The sequence below is a fragment of the Pangasianodon hypophthalmus genome, chromosome 4, assembly GCF_027358585.1.
Source record: "Pangasianodon hypophthalmus isolate fPanHyp1 chromosome 4, fPanHyp1.pri, whole genome shotgun sequence".
Classification (NCBI taxonomy): domain Eukaryota; kingdom Metazoa; phylum Chordata; class Actinopteri; order Siluriformes; family Pangasiidae; genus Pangasianodon; species Pangasianodon hypophthalmus.
In genome coordinates, this window is record NC_069713.1 from 26156918 (window position 1) to 26178699 (window position 21782).

At 39.5% G+C, this 21782-nt stretch overlaps 1 protein-coding gene across 6 annotated transcripts in view; it reads left to right on the forward strand.

Annotated features, from left to right (window-relative positions):
- Positions 1-21782, forward strand: part of astn1 (astrotactin 1) — a 281516-nt gene that overhangs the window by 225612 nt on the left and 34122 nt on the right. The gene's annotated exons all lie outside the window — the stretch shown is intronic.

The window sequence follows — 21782 nt, forward strand, 5'->3', positions numbered from 1 at the left end:
CGGGAGTGCATACAGGCACATGGGGGCCATACACATTACTGACATTTTGAGTTGCCATGATGAAATTCATGCAAGTTGGATCAGCCTGTAATTTCAGTTTTTTACTTTGATTTTCAGTGTGAGTTTGAATCCAGCTCTCAGTGTGCTGATGACTTTGGCTTCCACTGATCATTGTGACATCATTTTGTTCTCAACAAATTACACAATGTATATAAGTAAAGGTTTTCAACTTGAATATTTCGTTCATCGAGCTCCATTGTGTGATTTAAGTGTTACTTAATTTTTTGACCAGTGTGTATAGTCCATAAGTATATGGACAGTGAAAAAAATCTTGCCTCTGTACACCACAATAGATTTGAAATGAAGCAATCAAGATGTGATTGATGTGTAGACTTTCAGCTTTAATTCAAGGGGTATAACAAAAATATTGCATTACCCATTTAGGAATTACAGCCATTTTTTCAGTCCCTCCATTTTCACAGGCTCAAAATTAATTGCACAAACTAACATAATCATAAATATTAGGATTGTTTTTAATACTTGGATGCAAATCCTTTGCAGTCAATGACTGCCTGAAATCTGGAACCCATGGGCATGACCAAATGCTGAGTTTCCTCTTGTGAACTGCTTTGCCAGGCCTTTACTGTAGCTGTCTTCAGTTCAGGACACCACACACAAACACACACACCCATTCACACCTATGGGCAACTTATAGCCAAGTCACTTACCGGCATGTACAGGGAGTCATTAACCAAGACATTAACCAAGCTCAGGATTGAACTGTGGACCCTGGAGCTGTGCAGTGACAAGACTACCCACTGTTGCACTGTGCCACCCACAAAATTTATTGCAAAGTTTAAATCCAAGGTGTAATGATCCTGTAGGTTGTGTACGATGTACATTTCTTTCATATCTTTTTATCTTTATGAAAGGCTTGTGAAATTGTAAATCAGTGTATTCATGTGTTATAGCAGCAAAAACTCTACAATATGTAGTATAGTTAAATAAGTAGCATAAGAGCTGGTTCGTCCAAACTATTTAAACAGTTCTTGATTGTGGGTGGTGATGAGACAGAGGGGCCAGAGATCAGGGGATACTGATCTGCTAGGGCTTGATCTATGGCAGATGGCAACCTGCAGTTACCTTTTGTACATTTGTGTCTCAGAATAATGGATCTGGGTCAGTGGAGGAATACATCACCTGCTTGCATGAGTCACAGAAGCAATGAGAGCATTTCACTCATTGCTCATTTTTTTCAACTGTTACTTCAAAGGCTAAGAGAAAAAAAGAAAAAAAAATCTGCTCCTTGTGGTCAGCAGGATTTGTTTAGGTTTACATCCCTACCTACCTCTGCTGAAAGAGCAGAGCAAACAAACTACATTTCCCACAATCCCTGTCTTGTGACGTGAATGCAAGACTCTTAATTTATCTGTTTTGTCTGTGATGTTAATGAGCCTTATTTCTTGTCTCGGTATATCAGGTCTGACTTTTAGCACGTCGCCTGACCTTTTGCCATTTTTTTCATTCTGGATTGCTTCTTGGCTTTGATCACTGTGCCTGCTTCTTCACTAAACTCTGTCCTGCACTTGCAATCATCAAGTCTGCACATTCTTGATTGAATACATTCAATACTGGAATGATTTTTGTTTCAGATATTAGCTATTCAGATATTATTCAGATATGACCAGCATATGTTTTTTTTTTATTTTTAAATTGGAGTCAGTCTCCAAAGAGGTGGTAGCACATGTAAAATCACTTTGTTGCACTTTAAGTACAACCAGGGCCATAATAATAAAAAAATGTTTCAGTAGTTGGTTCTTGTGGTTGTCAGGTTTAAAAATCCTCTATTAAATTCCATAAAAACAAGCTGTTTGGAAGGGTTGAGGAAAGTAGCCCTTCCTTAGAGCAACCTGTAATAAACAGCTCTAGAACCTTCCTTTGCAAGGCTCATTAGAAGAATTGCAGTGTTGTGGTCAGATAAGACCCAGATGGCCAGGAGAATAAGACTTGTCTGTAGGTGGATATTTCAACAAGATAACAAGCTCAACCCTACATCTAAATTAACACAGAAATAATTAAATGAGGCAACTCTGTGGTGCAGTAGGTAGCATTGCTGCCTCACAGCTCCAGGGTCTCCAGTTTGATCCTGAGCTTGGGTTACTGCCTGTGTGGTCACATGGGTTTCCGGCTTCTCCGGTTACACAAGGTGTAAATGTGTGTGGTGCACTGCCATTGACTGGTATCCCATTCAGGGTGTATTCCTGTTCCCATGATAGGCTCCGGATCCAGCATGACCCTGACCAGGATAAAGCAGTTACAGAAGATAAATGAATGAATAATTAACGGAGCACAAAATCAGTGTTTTGTGGTGACACCCAGTTTCCAGGGTGTAAACCCTATAGAAAACCTGTGGTTTAAAAAAAAAACAAAAAAAACCTGTGCCAGGGTTTTCCCTCCCGCGCCGAACGCAGCATGCAGAGGTGCTCAGCACACATAACATCCCACGGTGTTTCGGTGCGCGTGTCCGCATTTTCATGTATTTTTACATTGTCATGTGTGTTTACATTGCCACGTGTTTTGTTTTGGTTCATGTCCTGTCTCTTTCCCTAGATTGTCATTGGTTGTTTCCCTCATGTATCCTTATTGCTTGCACCTGTTTTGAGATCGCCTGGCCTTTGCCGGTGTACTGTTTGCGGATCTTGTTTCATGTTTTGGATTTGTCTGCCTGCCTCCCAATAAATTATGCTGTTACTGCAATTGCATCCATGTACACTCACATTACTTGACATTATGGAAGGAAGCCTGGCTCTTCCCAAATTTCACCACTATTACTTGTCCTGCAACCTCCATAAACAACTTTGGGTTATCCCCCCCAAAAAAAATTGGGTTACCCCAAAATTGTCCCACAACTATCCACCCTGGGTCCATATTGAGACCTCCTTCTCGCAAAGTTAGTTACATGCTGTAATCTGTTTCCAACTTCCTGTTTCTGCTTCTTCCAACCCTGTCCTCATCAACACTATAAAGACTCGGCTTAAATTTAGAAAACAGTATGGTCTACCCAGAGCTTCAATCCACATTCCTTTCCTGAATAACCACTCATTTCTCCCCTCGTACTCAGATCCTGCATTTTGTATTTGGTTGAGCAGTGGAATTACTACAATGAATCATTTGTATAAGGGTGGTGTCTTTTTATGTTTCTCAGACCTAACAGCTGGATATAATCTACCCAGCAACCATATTGTTCGCTGCTTTCAGATGAGACAATTTGTACAAAATCTTTTCTCTTACTTTCTTAATCGCCCCTGTGAATCTCACATTGACCAGTTTCTCACTTCGAACACTATTAAAAAGCAACTTATATCAGTTATTTATGATCTAATTAATTTCATACACACAAATCATATCCCTCAAAGAGTCCTGGGAACATGAATTACGTGTTACCTTTTCAGAAGATAAGTGGACTCTCGCTTTAAGCAGAGTCCATTATTCATCTATGTTCCAAACATGGCCTAATGCAATGCAAAGTATTTCACAAAGCTCACTTCACCAATGCCAAGCTGGCAAAAATATTCCTAAACAGAAGTGGTGCCTGTGAGAGGTGTCAACCACATCCAGTGGACATGCCCCCAACTGATTTTTGGTCTGAGATTTTTTACATTCTTAAGCAATCCATGAGCTGCGATCTAGAACTTGATCCTCTAACAGCCTTGTGTGGAATCCCTTTGAAACCTTGCATGCCCACTACAACACAGACTGGAGATAAATATAACAGCAAAGGGGAATAAAACTGGAATGGGATGTTCAAAAAGCACATATGGGTGTAATAGTCAGGTGACAAACTTTTGGCCATATAGTGTATTAATTTTGGCTTGTTTTCATGAAGAATCCCAGTAATTATGGAATTTACTGTATTTGGGATCCACTCAAGGATGGGAAGCCAAATACGCACAGTAAAGGAGAGACAGTAAATCCAAAGAGGCAGATGGCACAGTGAAATGCATATTTATCAGCAGTTGTAAATCATGGCATGCTGGGCACAGAGGTGAGGCTGCCAGAGCACTGAGGACTTTGTTGCATTCTGGTATGGGGAATTTCAGAATTAAGGAATTTCAAACAGAAATTCTGTTTGGGTTTATGCAAGAATACATGCTGGTATCAGTGATTGTCTTGAGGAAAGTTTTCATTCGTGTGCTTTTGCATGACAAATGGCACAAGGGCAATAAATGGATGAATATTTGCCCTTCCGTTGTTTCGTCTCCATCTATTGGAGTGGAATTGTGTGAGGCCAAATTACCAACTGAAAGGTAAATTCTCGCATAAGCAAGGAAGCCACTCTGTGCCTGCTTCCCCATTTCCATGAAATAATCAAGCTAATTCCGACCAGCAACACAAGGTGTCATTTCTCTCTTTCCGGCTCCCACCTGGGACCTTCATCAGTCTTTGCCATAATTACCTCAGATAAGCTGTCAATCTCTCCTAATTAAAGCTTCCCATCCCATTTTGATTACACACAGGACTCGAAATCAAACATCAAATCAAACCATACCCCATAACCCTCTATAAATAAATATGGGTGTAACACCTGCTCATGTGAATGTGGCAAAGCTGAGTTCATATCTTTGCATTTGCTTTTTGTGTGGATTTCGGTCAGGTTTATGTATTATTTAGGATTATGGTGCAGCTGAAAATGGTAATTGGTTAGGAGAAGCAGGAAGCATGTCAGGTAATCCTGCTGCTTGCTGTGAATAGGGCTCTGATGGGCACATACCCCTGCACATGCACACATACTGTATATAAACACATAAGCCCGACTTACCAAAAGCAAGGACAACTGAATGACTAACTGAAGTTGTTGGAGAGGTGGAGATGACAATATCCATGTCTTCAAGGACTGTAATTAATTTATTGAATGCGATATAAATGGACAACTGTTTGTGACCTATGAAGGTCACACGACACCCATTAAAATATGGAGGTGTTTAAATTACACAAACATTCTGCTTTTAAAAGGAGATATAGCACAGTGGTCCTGTGTTGGTTAGTGGAATATTGGTCAAATCCCAAGCCCTTGAGCAAAACACTTAACCCTCAACTGTGTAGATGTGTGCTTGGTTTAGACTCTTCATTTATCTTACTTTGTCTACTGATTATATGGATGTAAGGATGGATGCTCATTTATGATGTTTCAAAGGACTTAAGCCCACAATCCACAGTCAGTCATACTGTAAATAAGTAAAATGTGAAGTATTATTTTATTACTGTAAATTAATACATTCTTATGTTGCCAACATAAAAAAGCAGAATAAAAAAACAGAAGACATGACCTTTCTGATTTGTCTCACTATTTATTCAGTGGATAATCTCAACTCAATCTCAACTTGCACCCAAGAACGGCTGCTGTAAGACTAATACATAAAGACTAAAATGCTCATACTGAACATCCTTTCAACACACAGTACTGTTTTGACCTTATTGTATACTGATCTGGAAGAGTAATGACTTGCAATTGCAGTAATGACTAACATATTCAGTGTCGTCTCTCAAAGTTTCTTCCTCATGTCGTTTCATGGAGTTTTTCTTTGCCACTGTTGCCTCTGGCTTGCTCATCAGGGATCTAAATCTGTATCTAGATTTCTGTACTGCTGTTTTATGACAATGTCTACTGTAAGGAAATTAGCTGTTTAGGTTAAGCTGATGTATTCTCCACCAAAATATGTAGGAGATTAGCAGATCAGCTCAGAAGGGGAAATTTGTAAATTTAATATTTTAATAGCTGATCAACTATTTGTCCAGCAGTAAGTTGAAATGACTGTATTTATTAATTGTGTATGGGATATTACCTCCGTGGCCACGGGCAATAATATCCTAAATATAGTGAAACACTATATTAAGAGCACAGTAACAAGATTGGCAGTTTAAGGCAGTAAATTTGAAGCACAGAGACACAAGACACTTGCCTTTAAAAATCAGACGAGACTTTATTACTGTTCTAAAACACAGAAACTAATCTAACACAAACACACACACACACATAAACAGGGGTGAAAATGGCTTTGAAAAGAGAGTGAATGAAATTCCGAGTTTCAAGCAGTTCTCAGACCATGACCTGAACGAACCATCCACTTATCAGTTTAATTTAACATTTGCTTCGTTTAGAAGGGCTTTAAACTTGTATTAAGTGTACCAGTTCAGTGAGAATCTGGAGGTACTATACTTGCGTTTGTGTTGCCAGGGATTCCCTCGTTGTGTTGTTGTTTGGAAGGAATTTCCGGCGATGTTGATTGGTCGGCGGTCTGGTTGGCCTTATGTAGCGTCTCGAAAGACCAATGGGGCTGATAAACAGTGAGTAGCGAACCCGGCTGAGTCTCGTAGGCGGGTTGCAAAACTTTGATGAATGGTTCACAGCGATGCGAAGGCGAGAGTTGGAGGCTTTGCAAGAACCAGTCTGGATGCGGAGTCTCAGAGCAAGCATGAGCTCCTCGTGATGAACTTCTAAAGCTCTTAGTTGATGAGACTTCCTTCAGATGTGGATGGAGACTCACTTGAGCTGTTAGTTGAAGAGAACTCCTTGAAGATGTTGGTAGAGGCTCCCTGAAGATGTTGATGGACTCTCGTACAGATGTGTTGGATGAGACTCAGAGTTTCCTATGTGTCAGGCCCCAAAGTGTTTGTTCCAATCAACAGGATCTTGGGGCAGGGTGTAAACTGTATTCTCCTCCTCTGCCACTAATTAACATTCTGGTCACTGAGTTATGTGCTTTGCAAACTTTGCACAAGGTTAAGTTAGAACTTTGGTCAGGAATTTGGTAGCATGCATGTAATACATTGTACTCAACTTCACATTATACCAACCCTTAGGAAATTCAATAGGGATCACACACATACCAAACACGACATACCTACTGTTATTGATACTCTCACAAACACTATGATACCTGTTAAATGATCAAAAGCATCATAATGACCTGGTGGCTATAAGCATGATACATATTTAATTTCTGCGGCTGTGATCAAGACAAGGAAGGCTAGAAGAAGATAGAAATAATGGGAGGAACCACAGAGAGGGAGTAACAGAAAAGTGTGGGAGGAAAAAGTATGATACAGTTAGGTGCAAAAGGGTGCAGCAAGAGCAGAGAGAGAGCAAGCAGGGTCTAATGAAGATGACATCCTGAGCGCATGGATGGCACTGCTGCTGTTCTAGCTATCAGGGAATAATATCCTGCTGAGTACGCACATAATTTATTACTGCAATCTAATCACCCTCTTCAAATGAGTTCCAGTGGAACTCATTAGCAGCCACTTTGATGAAGATCGGCTCAGACAATAAAGATAGTGACGGCCGAGAGCAGAGGCAAAATCAAGAAATGGATATAAACAGCTAAGCGTGGGGACTCGAGTCAAAATAGTTCAGCCAGTTAAACTCTGTGTGGCACAAAACATGTGTCAGCCTCTAGGTTATAAACTTCGCAACAGAACGGGCAAAGTTGCTTAGCTCTGTAGAGCTCTGCTTCTTTTTTCTGATAAAATCAACGAACAAGGCAAAAACACTAACCCACTACCTAAATATTAACCCACTGGATGCCTGGTTTTGGGGGTTTGGAATATGGTTATGTCACAACACCAAAGTCAATTCAGTGTATATCTAACAAGCTTTATAATACAGAAAGAAAGAGAGTGAGTTTGGGTTTTGTGCTTAAATGAAAGTAGAGAAAGGTCTCAGAACTGATGGAAAATTTGGTCCAACTTGGTATTGCTTCTTCGTTATAAACCATGATAGTCCTTAAGCATTTTTGTAAAAGTGATTGATAAGATTTTGTGTAAGCAGTTGTAGCTAACTAGCTATTACAACTAACTATTACTTATAGTGGAATTACTGTGTATATTTTCATTGTAGATGTAGCTAATATGTTTCTAGTCAGTTAATATTGGTGACACTTTATTTAAATAATTGGCTTCAGACACACTACAAACCATGTACAGAATGTCATGAAGTAGTCCGTCAACTAATTCTCAGTAGATCAAATGATGTATCTTTAATCACATCATAAGTGAGAAACAAAACACGACAGGGCCTTCAGTTATAGGAAAATATTCAATGATGGGTTGGTGTGATGCATTGCAAATGTGGAAGGCTGTTTCCACCCTAAAGTTGATTATTTTCCAATAACAACATTCCATACATAAAACATAACTGTGTAATTTATTTAGTAAATAATGGAATATCATACTTTTTACCAGTTTAATGCTATAGAACATCTGTGAAACACATAAGATAAAAGATAAAACATGCAGCTTGCTATGTTAGTGAGAAAACACAAATCCCTCTGTCCCGAAGACTTTCTTGTATCAGAAAATTTAAAGTTATAGTTTTACTTTTGACAGTTACAAAATTCTGACACTGAAGACTCCTTCCAAAAATGTTTAAAAAAGCAAATACTTACAGAAAATATCACCGTATCAACAAATATGCACGTGTTAAATCAGTCTATGGAGCGATTGCCATATAATTCCCTGTGAATGAATTGTTAACATAGAAAGGATAATGTATTAATATGAGTGCATTATTATAAAACTCCTATTTGCCTTGTAGCCAGAACTACTGTCAGAACTGCACTGATGTAGAAAATTAATACAATGCCATGGTAAAAAATGTGTTAATGGAGTCCACATGAACTGAATTTGAAATTCTGATTGGATTAGGGACAATAGTCTATAGATGATCAACCAACCAGTATGTGTATTTAACCCCCCCTATATATTAGTTTCCTTATATATGTGGTTAGATATAGATATGTCTATAGATATATAGATATAGATACACCGATCGGCTATATCGGCTATATACAGGTGACAAGAATAACATTGATTATCTCGTTACAGTGGCACTTGTCAAGGGTTGGGATATATTAGGATATTAGGCAGCAAGTGAAGTCAGTTCTCAAAGTTGATGTGTTGGAAGAAGAAAAAAATGGGTAAGCATAAGGATCTGAGTGACTTTGACAAGGGCCAAATTGTGACGGCTAGATGACTGGGTCAGAGCATCTGCAAAATGGCAGGTTTTGTGGGGTGTTCCCAGTATGCAGTGGTTAGTACCTACCAAAAGTGGTCCAAGGAAGGACAACCGGTGAACCAGCGATTGTGTATAGATACAGTGTGTGTACAGCGACAGCATCCAAACATCCCAGTTCACCACAACACTCTATGCCTGCGAACCCTCCAGATCTGCTCCTTTACCTAAGAAAAAACTATTCAAAAAAGGCTTGACTAAACAAATATGTTTTCAGCCTAGATTTAAACACTGAGACTGTGTCTGAGCCCTGAAAACTAATTGGAAGGATGTTCCGTAACTGTGGAGCTTTGTAAGTGAAAGCACTACCCCCTGCTGTAGCCTTTTGAGGTAGGTACTGTTCGAGGTACCAACAAATGGCCTGCTCCTTTTGATCGAAGTGGGCACGGTGGATCATAAAAGACCAACAGTTTGCTCAGGTACTGAGGCACGAGACCATTCAGTGCTTTATAGGTCAATAGTAGTATTTTATAATCAGTACAAAATTTTATTGGGAGCCAATGCAGTGTGGATAAGGTAGGGATGAAATGGTCATATCTTCTGGTTCTAGTAAGGACTAGAACCATTACAAGCAAGGCATTACAATAATCCAACCTAGCGGTAACAAAGCATGAACTAATTTTTCTGCATCGTGTAGTGACATATTTCTTATCTTAGCAATATTTCTGAGATGAAAGAAGGCTATCCTAGTAATATTATCTACATGAGCTTCAAATTAAAGACTGGAATCAATAATCACACCAAGGTCTTTTACTGCTGCACATGAAACAGAAAGGCCATCCAGAGTTATTATGTAATCAGAAAGTTTATTTCTAGCTGCATGTGGTCCTAGTACAAGTACCCCTGTCTTGTCAGAATTAAGTAAGAGAAAGTTAATAAGCATCCAGTGTCCTTTACACATTCCTCAATGTCTTTTACACATTGCTCAACTTTATTAAGCTGGTGTCTGTCATCTGGCTGTGCTGAAACATACAACTGTGTGTCATCAGCATAACAGTGGAAGCTAATACCATGTTTACGAATAATTTTGCCCAGAGGTAGCATATATAAAGAAAAGAGCAGTGGGTCTAAAACAGAACCTTGTGGAACACCAAACTTTACCTTAGTATACATAGAGAAGTCACCATTTACATCTACAAACTGATAACAATCAGTCAAATAAAAGCTGAGCTAGGAGAGGGCCGTTCCCTTAATGCCTACAACATTTATCAACATGGAAGTAAAATGGCAGTGCATGGATATGATTAATGGATGGTGGTAGTTCAACTATTTCAACTATTCTCCAATGAGCTTGTCCTAAGACTGGCTCAATGCAAAATAGTGTCCCAGCACAATGATGAGCTATTGTACAGTGTGATCATTGTTGGTACAAACAACCGCCTGTGCCGCTCCTTTCTACAGCAGAGCTGAATGAGTCTTCTACTAAAGGAGCTCCGCTGTTTAACCAGTGGGTCATGGAGGGGATGCTGTTTATTATCCAGAATGGCTGTGTGTTATTGAGTGACCTCTTTTCCACCACTCACCCCTCAACTCAATACTGTCTAGAGAGCAGCCAAGACTGAGCAAGCCTTCTAACTAGCAAATCCACTTTGTCAGCTAACTAACATTACAAAGAACGATCCTATAAGACTAAGCTTATGAACACACACACACTCAGTGTTCCCTGACATCCCTGATTGAGTAATATTAAGTAGATTACTCATTTTAATATGACATCAGTATTGACAAGTACCAAAAGCATACTTGTGCTCGGTCTGAGTGGTATCGATGTATCCCTAGTCACAACAGTGAGGCAGTTGGAAAAACATAAATGTGTACCTGGCACAGTTATAAAATCAGCAAACAGGGCAATGTAGGGCATTCAAAGACAGAGACATATATGCAGGCAAAAAAAACCCAAGAATGATAAAGGTATATACTAAACATGAAGGCTTGGTATTGCACAAAATACTATGGCAAGACCTTAATAGACAGTTCTTAATGAGACACAAGTGTGCAGTGTGAGCGAGGCTGGGGAAATAGTAGGCCAACAGCATGGAGTGCTGGAGTGGCACTGGACTGCAGTCTTGCACTAGGACTAAATTAGTGGCACAGTTTGGATTGTATAGAGTACACTGGTTGACACCCTGTTCATGGCGTGCCCTGCCTTGTGCCCCGAGTTCAGTGGTATAGGCTTTAGTCTCCCCTGTGTAGGATAAGTGAAATTCATTTTAGCTTACCTAAAATGTCTAAGTAAAAAAATAAATACATAATATAGACTAAATGGCTAAAATGAAAATCTTCCACAATCTCACTCAACATCAGACATTGTGGATTCTGTATGTATCAATTCTCGCTTCCATCTCTGCGTGACTTGTTTATATTCATAAGCTGTCTCACAACCCACAGTGTGAATAGAGGGAGTTGATGGGAGGGAGGCTAGGTCTGTTAATATTTTAATGGCATGTTGCCCCACATGCATTAGAGGACTCAAAATTACAAACTATTCCATCATGATGCAGCTCAAACTTACTCAACGGTTTCTTCTAAAGATTTTATGTATGTTTTATTATAAGTATTTATTTAGCATTGATTTCTATTTAAGTTACTTTTCATAATTGTTATTGATAGTGATTTGTACTTTTGAAAACTTAAATTTCATTTTTTGAATGATTGAAGCCTTTATTGTACAATGTTTTTGTTTTAATCTATGTAAAGCACTGTACATAGATTAAAACAAGTTCCCATAAAAATGTATTATTAATTTTTTGTTAATATTAGGGCACTAGCTCCTTTACAGTTTTTTCTTGAAATGAAGCTTTTCATGGACTCATGTCCTGTGCTTTAACATTTGATTACAGAGTAACATGGTCATGCAAAGTCACTTTTCCAGTTAAATTTGTCAGTTTCCACTGGCTGTGATGCCCACATCATTTTAGTAAAAATAAAGGAGGCTAAATCTCCAAAACATGGCAAAGAGTAAATCATACAAGCTCATAGAAAAAATCAAATAAGAATTGTATTCTGAGCTGAAGTTCAAATATTTGAGTGCAAACCTTACCAGACAACTGATAAACTACGAGTGAGGGCACTAGGTAAGCTAAGACAGGTTTATTTATATAGCACAACTTTATACAATCCAGGGTGCTTTATGAAAAAATGAAAAATCATTAAATGAATTTAGCACAAGTTCAACATTAAAAGTAGCATAAAGATAAATCAAAGAGGAATAAGGTAAAAGAAATAGAAAGATCTTAAAGGTACAGTGTAATTGCATAGAGAAAAAGAAATTTTTCAGTCTGTATTTGTCTGTGAATATCAGATGGCACCTTGAAAACCTTGAAAACCAGTTTCTGACTTGGAGCCAGCGTAAAGATCTGAGTACTGCAGTAATGTGTTCACATCTATTTGTTATTTAATATTCAGGTAGCAATGCCTTTTTGGGAAGATCAGTAAAGAGAGATAATCAAATCTCCCAAGGATAAATGCAGGGATATATTTTTCTAGGCTTGTGTGGACATAAATATATTGAAAAAATCCAAAGAGTTTAAGATAGTACAAGGCTAACTATTTTGTTGCTTAAATATGGCTGTTGACACTGATATCCGTGTCAATTAAGGTGCATTAGGTAGGACACACAAGGTACACAAGGTAAACTGAAGAGACCATCTGGCAATGAGCACATGCTGGTTGAGGCCTTATATAGTGCTGGAGATACAAAATGGCCACTACAGGAAGTGCTCCTCCCAAAATGGCAACCAACCTGGAAGTGCAAGTCATGACACTTTTAAAAAGAGTAAGAACTTTGGCAGACAGTCACAGCCTTCTCCTGAACATTTTTGTGCTGGTAGAAAAGTGACTTCAGGCAGGGACATTACTCAGGATGTCTAAGCAATTGTATTTGACCAGTCAATGGTCTGACTATTTTCATCTCTATCTATATGTCCTGGTTCAGCTCACATAGTTCCTCAGTGAGATGAGTAACCAAATTCAGCATGGGTATGGCTTGAATGGCCATAGACATAGTTACACTGTGGAGGATTATGGAGGATTTGCCAAACCATGCCAGACCATCCAGTGGAAAATCACTTTAAGACTGGATGTTAGTTTGTAGTGTATATGCAGAACATATTAATGAAACTGCATGGTACAAAGAGATGCAAAAAAATAAAAAATGGGTAAAAATCTGAGGAATTGTATGTGCAAGCTTATTCACTTAAGTCATTTTCACTAAAAGCATTTGTCAAATGATTATAAATGTTGCCAGGTTAGCATGGAAAAACTGGTATAGCTGATGTTAATTGTTGAAAAAAGCAGATTAACTGGAATTGAATTGAGCCTAAGTGAATGTATATATCCACATATGTAGGACATAGCAAAGCAGATTCTTTATGTAAAGATATCAAAGCTTCAGGTCAAATGGGTTTTTATTGTCATTCCTCTATATAGCTTGTACACATTGGAATGAAATGTCATTTCTTCAGGACCGTGGTGCAACACAGAACTACATAAAGTGCAACTTTACACGACACGACAGTGTGAGATGAGTGCAGGACAATAAATACACAGGACAATAACTACACAGGACATGGGCTGTAAACTGTTGTGTAGTGTAGCACCAATAAGTATAGCGGCAATATTGGCAGCAAAAACGAGTTCCATAATATATGAAACAGATGCAGTGGTTCTCACAATTCGCTGTAGGGGCTTGTGGTCAGAGGCTGTGCAGTTCCCGTACCACATGGTGAGAGAGCTGATCAGGATGCTCGCCATCGTTCCTCTGTAGAAAAAGTGAGGATGGGAGGGGGAGTTTGGATCTGTTAAGCCTCTGAAGGAAGTGGAGGTGCTGCTGGGCCTTCTTGGCTAGGCAGGTGGTGTTGAGAGTCCACGAGAGGTCCACCGTGTGTGCACACCAAGAAACTTGGAGCTTTTTATTCTCTCTACAGTTATTGTGCAGTGGTGAGTGGTCTACTCGGGCCCTCCGGAAGTCAACAATCATCTCGTTAGTTTTATCGACATTGAGATAGATAATTGTCTCTACACCATTATGTGAGCTGGTTCACCTCTTCTCTGTATGCTGACTCATCATTGTTGCTGATGAGGCCCACAACTGTTGTGTCATCAGCAAATTGATGACGTGATTTGAACCATACTTTGCAGCACAGTCATGAGTCAGCAGGTTAAACAGCGGTGGACTGAGCACACAGCCCTAGGGAGCGCCAGCGTTCAGTGTGGTGGTGTTGGAGGTGGAGTTGCCGATCTTGATAGTCTGGGGTCTCCCAGTCAGAAAGTACAGGATCCAGTTGCAGAGGGAGGTGGTCAGACCCAGCAGGCTCAGATTTGTTATCAGTTGTTGTGGGGTGATTGTGTTGAATGCTGAACTGAAGTCTATGAACAGCATCCTTATATAGTTGTCCTTTTTGTCCAAATGGGTCAGAGAAAGGTGGATGGTAGCAGATATGGCGTCCTCTGTTGAGCGGTTGAGACAGTAGGCATACTGAATGAGTCCAGTGTGTTAGGAAGGTTGCTCTTTATGTGTTTCATATCTAGCCGCTCGAAGCAGTTCATAATGATAGGTGTGAGTGTAACCGGCCGGTAGTCATTCAGGCAGGACACAGATGATTTCTTTGGCACAGGGATGATGGTGGTCATCTTGAAGCACACAGGAACCACTGCTTGCCTCAGGGAAGTGATGAAGATGTTTGAGAGGACATCTGCAAGCTGATCAGCACATTCCCTGAGCACCTGGCCAGGTATGTTGTCAGGACCTGCAGCTTTCAGTGGGTTAACTCTGGACAGAGTCTTTCTGACATATAGTACAGACATACAAAGTGCTTGTTCGGTGGGAGTTGGGGTAGTCTTCCCTGCTGGCAAGTTCTGTGCTTCAGACTGTGCATAGAAATCATTCAGTGCATCTGGGAGTGAGGTGTCACCATCACAAACAAGTGGTGTAGCTTTGTAGTCTGTGATGGCCTTAATGCCTTGCCACATACACCTTGTGTCCTTGGTGTTTAGTGACGTGTGACATGTAGCCAAGTATGGTGACCCATACTCGGAATTTGTGCTCTGCATTTAACCCATCCAAGTGCACACACAGTAGTTCAGGAAGTAACTGTAGATTCTTTCTGTGTAGTTGCACTTTGCCTCTCTGATAGCCCAGGACAGATTTGCCCTTGCTGTGCGGAGAGCTGCCTTGTCATTAGACCTGAAGGTAGCATCTCGGGTTTTCAGCTGCGAACACACTTCAGTAGTCATCCATGGTTTCTGGTTTGCACGTGTGGTGATGGTCCTGAAGGAAGTCACATCCTCTATGCACTTGCTGATGTAGCCAGTCAGTGATGCTGTGTATTCCTCCTAATCTGTGGTGTTGTGGTATGTAGGAGCTTCTCTAAACATATTCCAGTCTCTGTTCTCAAAATAGTCCTGAAATGCTGAGATGGCTCCCTCAGACAAGGTTCTCACCTGTTTCAGAACCAGTTTGACACATTTCAAGAGTGGTCTGTATGCTGGGATGTATTTATTCAGGTGCCCTGTGTGAGATTCAACTTTGGAAAAGTTAATGGAAAAGGATGTATTAGTGTTTTGTAAAACTAGCACAAAATAGTTTAATATGTATACCAATGACTGTAATATATAACAGTATTAGTTTTAACTGAAATAAATACTAATTAATAATGTGTCATAAATTAGGGAATTTTACAAATAACTTTACTAAAACACCTTATTCACAGCCACTCTTTTTTAGATCTGTCTGGATTCTCCTTTTTTTTGTTGACTGGCTGTGATGCTCGGCCTTGAAAGAAGAAGTGTAAAAGACAGCAGGCTTGGCATCATATTCACTTGTAAACTCTCATTTAAAATCATCTGCTCCATTTCTCTTTCTCTCTCTCTCTTTGTTGCTGATTTAACCCTTATCGCAAATATAACACCATAAATATGTATGAAAGTAATATTCCAAGCCATCTAAAGTTAGAAGAAAGCATGTATACAGATGGTTTTTAATACACTGCAGATCTTTTGCTAGTCCCAGCAGGAAACAAAGCAGAGGTTGGATGTGTGGGTTGCTCAGTCATATGCTGAGGAATTAACACTTTTTTCACTGACTACTAACCACTTCTAACCACATGACATTGAACACTACTGGACTAAATGGTAAATTTAAGAAAAGTTAATAATTATCAGTGTTATGGAGAATTTGAAAATGTAAGGGCAAGCTGTAGCTGAACTGTTTAATCAAATATTGTAACTAAACTCTCCCTGACTAAAAAGGAAGAATACAAATGATACTCTCCCTTTTGGACTTGTAACCTTTAAAATACATTGCAAGCAGTCATGTTTTGGTAAAATTGTGGATACATTTGAAAAATCACTCATTACTACTGAGGAGAGTTGGATGGAAGGGAGGTGTTATCTGTGCATGGCACCTCCCCAGGTTGGCCTAATGCATAAATTCTCTGACTTGGGAGATTTTATGCTAAGAGTGTCATACACTTTGGCAGTATCTCCCACAATGAGAGAAAGTGATTAACGCTTTTTAGCGATGCTGGAGACAGAGAGGCCCATCAGCGTTGTGTTCCACTCTAATTTCTTTGTTAATTACATCTCGAGGGAGGGACAGGGGAAGGGAGGCAGAGAGAGTGCCAGGGGCAGTGTATGTGTATGTAGTGAAGTTTTCCAAACTGCCTCACTTACACACTGACCTCCTTTTCATGCATATACTCTGCCTCTTCTCATTAACTCTCCCACCACACTGGTGTGCAATCCTCCTGAGCTTGCATAATTCTCACATTCTTGCTTCCAGCACACACACATTGACTAATCAGCCTCTCACCTCACACACATGGCTCTTTGATTTATATCTTAACGGCTAGCTAATCTGTAACCACCACACACTTCTGTGTTATAATGGTGGGCAGGGGAATGAAGACCAAGATGTGGTAGGAGTTGGACAATCCAGAAGGCATGAAGTGACTGACAGATGAGCAGCAAAAAGTCATTGTAGTTCATCACTCAGATACATTCTTCTCAGGCTACAGGGAAAAACATTGGAAAGTTAGCATGCTGACAGTATATTATACTATTGCCCTAATCGGCTGAAAGGGCTAATATTCAGCACTGCAGCTGCCAGATATTGCAGACAGGCTTCCATTTTTTAAGAGCATTTATTTTCTATCATATCTAGTGTTATAGTCAAAATTGCCTTGTGTCATGGCCACTGCTTGCACTAATGGAGAAACTGTTTTGGGATGCTCCCAAGCCAGTAGCAGGTATTTTTGGTAGTGGTGCTAAAAATGTTAAATCCTGATAACGATCACTAAATAAGTGTTCAGAGTATAGTGTTCCTGGGATTTGGAATGATCAAATAAAGATAAACAATTAAAAACAATTAGATTAACTATGCTGCAAGGAGGCAATCTTCTCTGTTTGCCAGTTATTTCGTGGGCAGTTCATAAGTGATTAATTAAAAAAGGAATATAAAAAAGGCTATAAATAAAAAGGAATCAAAAATTATTTAGAGGAAGTATAAAATAAGCCCAGGATAACAAAAGTTCACAATATATATTAAGGATGAGAAGGCTGTTTTTTTGGACAAAAGAAAACTGTCATTTGCTATTAACGACTTACATTACAGGCAGCACTGTGGCGTAGTGCATAGCATTTCCACCTCATAGCTCCAGTGTCCCTGGTTTGATCCTGAGCTTGTGTTACTGTTTGTGCAGTTATTGATGATGAGTGAATTAATTTATGTTACAGAACACTAAAAGGGACTTAACAAGAGGGAAAGCAACTAAACATCAGGGAGGCCTGAGAGATTCAAAGTGCTTGTAAATGATGCCAAGCTTACTTTGAGCAGCTGTTTGAGATAGGTACTATTTTGCTTGGTAGCTGCTGAAGTAATTTAATATTCTGCCAAAATCTGTTTCTTCTTCCCAATTATAATGTTTTATAACAAATACCACTGTCACAAATCCCCTCAGAGCACAGCGCTTCAACCCGAGCTCTTACTGTAACATTTATTATTTTCACTTCCTGGTTCTGTCTCCGCCCCTTTGTGTTTTCATGTGTAGTCATTTCGATTGTATGCAGTTGTTTCTGTTTAGTTTCCTAATTAGTTTTTGTATTTATACCCTCGTTTCCCTTTGTCTTCACAGTGTTTTGTTACATGTATATGTGCGTCTCTGAGCCTTTTGTCCCTTATATTCTTTATTCCAGATATTGTAAAGAGTGTCTTAATCATTTGCCTGTTTTTCATTTACAACTATGGATTATCCTTTTTGATGAAGCCTTTCTGTTTTGTGACCTCTGGAACAGAACCCTTGCAATGATTTCTGCCTTGCCCAGATTCAGGCAACTACATGTTAGAACCACATAGCTAGTTCAAGAAGTGGCTAAACTAAAATGCCTGATGGTGTTAGCTGTGAGTGTGACTTGTTTGGAAATAGCATACAAAGGCTTTGTTGTGAGTCTAGTAGATCTTTGGCCAAGCAGTTGCACATTTTGCTAATTCTAAAAATTCAGTTAGTTGAGGCATGGCTAAGTTTCTCTATCTGGAATCAGGTGTGTGACTGCTTGCATAAAACAAATGCTTACACCCATGTCACTGTGGATTCATGAAGCTCACCCATGGTGTAACTCTTAGCTACTGTGCATGTGCATGTATTTGGAAGTAGAGGCTTTGGAGAAAAATTTGGATTGAAGATAGAGGGTTGACTCCTTCGTGTTGCCAAGTTCAGCAGACTACAGCTTTGTTAATGGTTATAGATACTTTAACTAGGAAAGCAATTACCGCAATACTTACCTGCTGTAAAATATTACAATATGGCACAATCTGTCCCTTTGTGCAAGCTGTGTGATATATCCAAAGGTTTGTATTGTCATTTAATTCGATTCAATTCAGTTTTATTTGTATAGCGCTTTTAACAATGGACAAAAGTGTGCATAGTGTGATTATAAATAATTATAAATAATTTCCCTTCTATACATGTATACTGTATATTGTGTAAACAGGAACTTATGAGCAACTTATGAGTGTGATCATCAGAGTCATCTCTCTATTCATTATAGTTTTAACTTGAAGTGTATTGTGTTGAAATGATCAGTTATTCAATGGTGGAGATTTGCGTGCAAGTTGTTCTTAGCATTTGCAGTCCAAAGGCTATTCAAGGAGGAAAATCCACAGCCAATTTTATGGTTCTATGGTTTCTGTGGTACTGTCCACAGTAAGCTATGGTGATCTGGAGTCCATGTGGGCCATCCTTAGCAGCATCAAGTGATTTTCAGGTGACGAGATCTCCAAACAGAAGTTGGGTATCAGGATGGATCAGGCAAGTCCAGAGATCAGAAGGAATCAGGATCACTTGTATTCCAGGAGTAGCATGCGTAGTTTGACAGAGAGATGAGGTGGGGATGGGGGGGCGACAGTATACAAAACTCACAATTTAATTGTATTGTCATTTACTATTGTGTTTCAAAAAATCGTAATTGGACAGTTGAAGATTAGAAAAAAATCACCTGTTCTTTTTCCAGTCTTCAACTGTCCAGTTTCGGTGAGCCTGTGTCCATGATAGATACTTGTTCTTGGCTGACGGGAGTGGAACTTCATTTGGTCTTCTGCTGTTGTAGCTCGTCCACCTCAACGTTTGACATATTGTGCGTTTCGAGGTGCTTTTCTGCTCACCACAGTTGTAAAGAGTGCTTTGAGTTACTATAGACTTCCTGTCAGCTCAATCCAGTCTGGTCATTCTCCTCTGATCTGTCTCATTAACAAGGTGTTTCAGCCTGCAGCCCCTCCCAACACTGAATGTTTTTGTTTTTCTGTGTAAACTCTAGAGACTGTTGTGTGAAAATCCCAGGAGATCAGCAGTTTCTGAAATACTCAAACCAACCCATCTGGCACCAACAAGCATGCCAAGGTTAAAGTAACAAAGAGCACACTTTTTCTCAATTCTGATGTTTGATGTCAATATTAACCTAAGCTTTTCACCTGTTTCTGCATACTTTTTGCTGCCATCACATGATTGGATGATTAGATAACTGCATCAATGTGCAGATGTACAGGTGTTCCCAATAAAGTGGACATGAGTGTACCTTTTCTATTGTTTTCACTGTAGTTACTGAGTAATATGTTCTAAGATGAATAACTGAATAACAATCTGTAAGTTCATAGACACATTATTTCTGACCTTTCTAACCTTTTTCTGACATTGAATCATGCATGTAGAAAACACAATGGTTCAATATTTATAAGAAAAAACAACCACATAAAGTAGAGAGATTGAGAGCAAGGAGCAAAGGAGCAGGTTCCCTGGGGCTCAGGCAAGGAAAAGCGGCTGTGTTTTATCTGACATCAAGGCTTGAGTTATGTGAGAATGGCTCAGGAGTGTGCTGACCCATGATTGGACCTTTCGCAGAGGGGGATCTCCTTTCCAGATCATTTTCCACGATGCTTGACCCACAAGAGCAGAAGACAGAAATGTACCTCTGCACCTAATGTTAGATGTGTTATTTTTTTTCCTTCTTTTATTCCTGTTTCTGTTCCTGCCCTCATAAAGGTTTCTCCCCTTTTGGGCTAAGATCATCTGGGTTCTTTGGCAACATTTTCTTTTATCTGGAGCACACAGAGCCCTAACCAGGCAGAAAGTAGAACATTTTTGATTACCAGACGTTGGTAAGGAACATAATATACCAGAGGTTGTTATGGAACATAACATACCGGACCTTGTTAAGGAACATAATATACCAGACTTTGTTGAGGAACATAATGTACCAGAACGTGTTAAGAAACATAATATTAAGGCCTTTTGGCGAGGAAACCTTTGGAACATTTAAAAAATCCAACATAATCCACTGATTGTCTTAAATAATCCCTTTGAAATAAGTATGCAGTACTTTGAAAAAGAAGAAGCCTTTATTTGTCACATATACATTACAGCACAGTGAAATTCATTTCTTTGCATATCCCAGCTTGTTAGGGAGCTGGGGTCAGAGCAGAGGGTCAGCCATCATACAGCATCCCTGGAGTAGAGAGGGTTAAGGGCCTTGCTCAAGGGCCCAACAGTGGCAGCACTGGGGCTTGAACCCCCAACCTTCTGATCAGGACCCCAAAGCCTTAACCATTCAGTCACCACTACCCCAAAGTGTCCATGCCCTGTGTGAGGAGTGAACTCACAACCTTCAGATATTGAGACTGACATGCTACCTACTTCACTAATGAGGCTTAGTTACTGGATATTCCCATGGTCTATGACCCTATGACCCTGGTTGCCAGATCTGCATGAGAAAAACTCAAGCAGTAATAAAACATGTTGTTTCCCTGAAAGCTTTTTCTACCAAGGTCCCAAAATGGTCTTCTATTTTTACTATGTCATAAATTAAATAATATATATATGAGAATAAGTAGACCAATTCATACACATTCAATGAGTACACATTTGCTTTTTACATATAATATGCTCAAACCACAATCTGTGGACAATGTGTACCCGAAAACACTGGTTGTATTGCTCTGAGCTGAATGCATGCTATATGTGTAGGTGGAGAAAATTATGTGCTGATCTGATCGTGACTAATTGCTCAAAGTTTAGTACATCAAATGTCGTCAGCAACAGTTATCCACCAGTCAATATCTCTACCTTATATTTTCGCTGTCTTTCCATGTTTTGTGCATTTCTCCCACGAGTACATTTATACCTAACTCTTATTGCCTTACATTATTACAATAATGTTGTTCAAA